At 41.7% G+C, this 6,541-nt stretch overlaps 1 protein-coding gene across 1 annotated transcript in view; it reads right to left on the reverse strand.

The window, feature by feature from the left end:
- LOC137501886 (hemolymph lipopolysaccharide-binding protein-like) overlaps nucleotides 1-3,809 on the reverse strand; it is a 73,996-nt gene extending 70,187 nt beyond the window's left edge. Inside the window, exon 1 of the mRNA XM_068229031.1 lies at nucleotides 3,790-3,809. The gene's annotated coding sequence lies outside the window, so the exon portion shown is untranslated. The remainder of the gene's footprint in view (nucleotides 1-3,789) is intronic.
- Nucleotides 3,810-6,541: the final 2,732 nt, after the last annotated feature.

A 6,541-nucleotide genomic window follows, 5' to 3' on the forward strand; every position in this document is an offset into this window, starting at 1 on the left:
TCATGGATTGTGCGTCGAAATCTTAAAAATCCGTTACACGCTTTTCCCCTTTCCGTGTTGCCAAATGTACCAAATGAAGTTTCTTCAGTCTCGTGCTATCTCTGTTCTACTAGTTTTACTTTAATTTTTATCTTTTGTCGCTTGTTTAACGTCACACGAGCACATTGAAGATTTTTGGCAACGGAGGGATGGGAAAGGGCTATGATTAGGAAGATGGCGGCTGTGATCTTAATAAGGGAACAGCGCCAGCATTTACCTGGTGTGAAAACGAAAAACCACCGACAACCATCTTCAGGATTGCCGATGGTGGAATTCGAACTCACTACCTCCCGAATGCAAGCTCACAGCTGCGCGACTGTAACCGTATGGCCAACTTGCTCGGTTAACATTCCCTTGACCGTCCCCTACAACACTTTTCTTGCATCTGCTGTTTTTTGTTTTACTTTCAACAAGTTACTCCCTTCTATACTATGCTTGTGTTATATTATTTCTGTCTTGAGCTTCCTTATTCATAAAATTATGAACACGGAACAAACTCTCGCGTTTGTCCTCTTGTTGTCGCAAACTTCAGTTTAGAATTTTCAGTGGCAAAATTCACTTCGTGCACGAACGGTTGGAATACGTACTGACAATGAGCCGATTTGTTTAGCTACTGACTGTATGTGCTCACTCGAATCTTGTCACTTATCTTCTCTTCCTTTTCCGTCACTTTTCTGCATTCCACTAGTATACTAGCAGTCAACTAACATGCGATAGGTCCGCCAGCACGCTTTGTCTTATGTTTCAAGTGCCAAATTGGTTTGAGGCAGTTATAAAACGTGTACGTTTCTTCAGCAATGACCGACAACAGTCACGAACAATGAAGCTAACACATCTCACTTTCCCACAAGAATTGAAAAGCACACCCTACACGGTCAATAAAACTGTCAGTACCGAAAAATATTGACAGTAATACTGATCGTGTGTGGACTGGAATGATGGAATGAAGGCCAGTACTGAAGCAGATCCGGATTCCCTGATCTGCGAGCGTCAGTACAGTAGAGTGGTGGGGATACTGACAGTGTGAGTGCGTTCGTCATTATTTCTGTCAGTATTAACGGAGCAGCGATGGACGACAAATGCGATTCTCTCCAAAGCCAAGTAAAGGTGCTTGTGAAACCGCCAAGTAGTCCTATAGCAAAAGTTTATCCAACTATATGAAACGCTGCTAGAATAAGCGTAACACAGTACTTCACACGTTTCCACAACTGCTGTACTGGTGAAAACTGGTGACATTATAGCGGAAAACCTTTAAATCTTCAAAATTTCTACCAGTTGCAAGATACCTCAATGTCACCGCTAATCTCTCTGCTACCGCTAAACAGGTCTGCATGTTTGTATTTTGCCTTATTCGAAAAGGCTCTGTCCGCCTCTGTGGTGCAGTGGTTAGCGTGAATACCTGCCACCCCCGGAGGGCCAGGTTCTATTCCCGGCTCTTCCACGAAATTTAAAAAGTGGTACGAGGGCTGGAACGTGGTCCACTCAGCCTCGGGAGGTCAACTGAGTAGAGGTGGGTTCGATTCCGACCTCAGCCATCCTGGAAGGCAAATGCCGGGATGGTACATAACTTAAGGCCACGGCCGCTTCCTTCCCTCTTCCTGGTCTATCCCTTCCAATCTCCGCATCCCCTCGCAAGGCCCCTGTTCAGCATAGCAGGTGAGGCCGCCTGGGCGAGGTACTGTCATCCGTCCCAGTTGTATCCCCGACCCAGAGTCTGAAGCTCCAGGACACTGCCCTTGAGGCAGTAGAGGTGGGATCCCTCGCTGAGACGGAGGGAAAAACCGACCCTGGAGGGTAAACAGGAGAAGAAGAAGAAGAATCTACCACTCCTTGTATTTTCGCAAAAGTAGCCTACCCTCAATCATTCGGAGACAATTCTGAACCTTCTGCTTCGATATGTTGTATTTCCCTCAACAACTTCATATGAGAATAGTATATTCTTCTAAGCCAGTCTTTAACCCGTATTGACGGTAGTTGACTTTTTATTTCTAAAGTGAGAATACCGCAATGGTAAGTAAGCAAGTGCACTTGTACTAACCAAAATATTGACAGTAATAATGATCATGTAAGGTCGCTACAATATTGATGCGTACTGACAGTATTATTGACTCAGTATTACTGATCAGTATTATTGAAATTGTAGGGTCTGCTAAACGTTTCGCGTGTGACAAGCCGTACGTAAAATACAGGATTCTTACTCAGGCGCTAAGGATGTAATGACTGGTGGTTAGGATAACCTGGTGTTCTGTATATTACTGATGGTGGGTACGATAATGACTTTTTTTTAATGTTACTTTTACCCTCTAAATTCATTTGACTCTTATGATACTTTGTCAATGTATGCAGAGGGGTCCGATTGACGTATTAACATTGTAACCTCAATTTTGACAAAAATGTCGCTTACGATACTTTCCATTTCCAGGGACGTTATATTTCTTCCGTTGTATAAAATCAAACCCGTCAACGACAGGAGAAATTTAAATGTTTAGTGAAGCCCTAAATACATTTAGCGAGATGTAATTGTTTCTCCACTGAGCGAGTTGGCCGTGCGATTAGGAGCAAGCAGCTGTGAGCTTGCGTTCGGGAGATAGTGGGTTCGAACCCCACTGTCGGCAGCTCTGAAGATGGTTTTCGGTTGTTTCGCATCTTCATACCAGGCAAATGCTGGGGCTGTACCTTAATTAAGGCCACGGCCGCCTCCTTCCCACTTCTAGACATATCTCATCGTCGTCGTAAGACCTACGTGTGTCAGTGCGACATAAAGCATATTGTACTTATTTTCCCAAGATCCCCTGTGTTTAACTAACTAAAATGAATATGTGAGTGTGGAGTTACTGAATTTAGAATTAAATTTGAGAAATCAGATATTGATAATTTTAGCATAAATTTGACTTGTTTTATTAATACTAAGTGGAAATAGTCAAATATTCCGAACAGGAGTAAACAGTCTTACTAAGGCCAGTTATTTCAAACTCCACCACAGCGTTCAGAGGTTCACCATAATATATTTCCGCCGTGTAGGTATTGGTGCCTGATACAGTCACAAATGAGAAACTAGTCTGAAACACAGGAGTTGTGTGGGATTACTTGAGACTACTGAGCAGACATCATTTAGTATTCAAATTTCATCCGTTATAGAAGGGCAATTTGTTTTCCTCTTCAACTCAATCTCCCTCAGTGGATTAATGGTATTGTTGACCCCTGTACCCCAATATTTCAGGTTCAAACCTTGAAGAGGGAGTTAGACATCTCTAGGCGAGAAATGACCCTACATCATTTCTACTTGCACTTGTTGGCATGTGAAAGATATCTGGCAACACATGTCGATAAAATTAATTAACATTCAACAATAGGTTACCCTAAGAAAATGCTGTCTCCTCTGTCATTTGGTAGAGTAAATCGAAAATTGAGAAGATGCACCTTAGGTGATGTCAAATTAAAATTCCCCCATAAAGCAGTTGAGGATTTTACTATTATTATTATTATTATTATTATTGTTATTATTATTATTATTATTATTATTATTATTATTATTATGCCATCATAAGACAGGGCTTCTTCCCTCCTAATCCATACCCCGGAAAGTTAAAGAAACACTAAGACAGAAACGAAAGAACTTCTGAATTTTTATCTATCTATCCAGCTACGTTTAGTGTACGAAAGGGCGACCAAAATATTTCAAGCTCCTCACATTGTACCAACAAGGATTACGAGCTCTTGAACTACACCATTATCCGTCGGTTTACTTACCAAGAAACGAAGATGCAAACTGTAATCTGTAACTATCGCGTTCTGTCTTACGCTTCATTTATTAGAGCAGTGAATCCACGAGTGTTTCCCCTAGTGACAAACTAGCTCCTCTCATTGGATGACCCAAGGCTTCAGAGATCAGGAAGACAGTCTGATGACGCAATAGATTTATGAGTCGCATTTATCATGAAATATGAAGCAGAATCATATCTACAGTCTCACACACATGGAGTACTTTTAGTGATCGTATTTCCCTATTTCTGCTGGGCAGAGTGGTTTCCTGGACTTCTGGGCCAAGCTGTTAGTGGTTCGATCATGGCTCAGACCGGTGGTATTCCAAGGTGCTCAAATATTCCAATCCCATGCCAGTAGATTACTGGCACGGAAAATAACTCCTACAGGGTAAAATTCCGGCACATCTGCGTCCGCAAAAACCGGAACTGTAGTTAGTGTTACGTGAAACATATACCGGTAATATTAATTTAATTACATTTACTGATGCGCTGGTCCAAATAATCCCATCCCCTTCATTATGATAGCGTAAGTTCCCGCTTCAGAACACAGGTTCACTCCTCAATGTTACATTATATGTGGAAGAAAATTAAATACTTACGGAGTTATATAATTGGTATATGCTAGGTTTTCCAAATGACGATAGAAAACTCAGCGGTGGGTTCTTTCAAGCAATAGGAACACTCAAGAATTCAGTCACTGATGGCCCCGACTTCTATTGCAAAGGCTCGTAAACAACATTTCTCACTCTAATTTTCGGGTTAACCGAATTGCCAAGAATCGTGCGCGATCTTATTCTACTAGCACCGGAAAAGAAATGCTGACCACTTAGAGATCGAGCCGTTAAGAATCTAATCTAATCTAATCATAAGCTAGAGAAAATATCAATTGTTTTACAAGCAGGACTATAATTCGTTGGTTTATATTCTTGCTAGTTGCTTTACGTCGCACAGACACAGTTAGGTTTTACGGCGACGATGGGATAGGAAAGGCCTAGAAATGGGAAAGAAGCGACCGTGGCCTTAATTAAGGTACAGCCCCAGCATTTGCCTGGTGTAAAAATGGGAAACCACGGAAAACCATCTTCAGGGCTGCCGACAGTGGGGTTCGAACCCACTATCTCCCGGATACAAACTCACAGCTGCGCGGCCCTAACCGCACGGCCAACTCGCCTGGTATTCGTTGTTTTAATCCTACGGCTTTTTGATCCAGAAACTTAATGTTTCATTTTATTGAGTAAAATAACATTGTACTCTATTTGTAGCGATGTGAATTACAGTATTATTTTAATGTGTGATTTCCTTTTAAATAACAAGGATATTTTTTTCATTCTTTTCTGGTTAATATAGTAAATTAATGTATGTAATTGTTTTGAAATCCAATTATTATGTTTTAACCAAATTTTCTTTCAACTGAAGCACCATCATTTCCATCAAATTCGGGTAAGTGGGAATATAGCTTAGTTTTATAATAATCAATATAGACGCCTCCATATTATTCCACAAGCTACAGCAGACAAACTACATATCCCTCCAGTTCCAAAACGCCATCCTCCGTGAACACTATCCGAGCTCCTTCAAGGAATATCAGAAACTATCCACTCCTCTCTACATCGATCTCCCCCTAACCCCCGTCATTTATATGACGGTGACAATGATAGGACTCTGACAGTGTCTTAATACTACTTTACCTCCCTTCTATACCCCAGTGTCGTCAGCATATACACATTTCATCAATATTCTACTCATTAAGTGTGTGTTCTGGGTATTGTCGGTTGATCATAATTATGTACAGCGAAACCTCGACATCTTGAAACACCTCGCAAGCTAAATTATATTTCATATGTATCTACGGGTTTATACTGAGTACATTACTTTTAACAGTAATTAAAAAGATACAAACAATCTCTATTTTACGACATCACTTTAATTATAACACATTATAGTAAGATTTTACAAGACAGTATACAGTACATACAGTAGCGAACCAAGAAAAATACGGTAGTAGTAGGTGATTGTATGTTCTAAAACCCCTGGCAAGGTCATTGACCCCATGACGTCACGGCCAGGTGCTATTGTTTACAAATAAGACCACGTGCACTTATTTGACAGGTGTAAGGTGCGGAATTTGAATAAGAGAACGACCCTAACCTCACAGCTGTCACCTTGACAGGTCCTAACATTACTTTTGACTACGTGCTCGTGTTTTGACAGGTGTGAGGCCAGGAATTTGAATAAGTGAGTGAGGCTGACCTCAAAGCTGACAGCTTCTAATCTCATACCATGTGATTTTGACAGGTGTTGGGCGTGAAATTTTGAGAAAGAGAACGACCCTAACCTCACTGCTGACATCTTGATGGGACTTAGCCACAAACAACATACTTTTGACAAGTGTGAGGCGCGGAAGTTTGAAAAGAAAAGACCCTAACCTCACAGATGTCATCTTGACGGGACTTAGCCACACACCACGTGCTTTTTTGATTAACAGCTGTCTTCACGACCACGTGCTGAGGCGTGCAAGAGTGCAAGATTAACCTCACAGACGCTGGGGCCTAACTACACAGGATTTATTTTTACCGCTAGATGCCCTTCCCGGCGCCATCCTGCCAGATCTTTTTCCTGACAACATCTCGGAGGGGGCTAACCTCACAGGGTCCTAGTTTTAAGGCTAGATGCCCTACCCGACGTCATCTTGCCAGACCCCCTTCGCAACACCATCTTGGAGGGCCCTAAGTTTACAG

Source organism: Anabrus simplex, chromosome 1 (genome assembly GCF_040414725.1).
Source record: "Anabrus simplex isolate iqAnaSimp1 chromosome 1, ASM4041472v1, whole genome shotgun sequence".
NCBI classification, from domain to species: domain Eukaryota; kingdom Metazoa; phylum Arthropoda; class Insecta; order Orthoptera; family Tettigoniidae; genus Anabrus; species Anabrus simplex.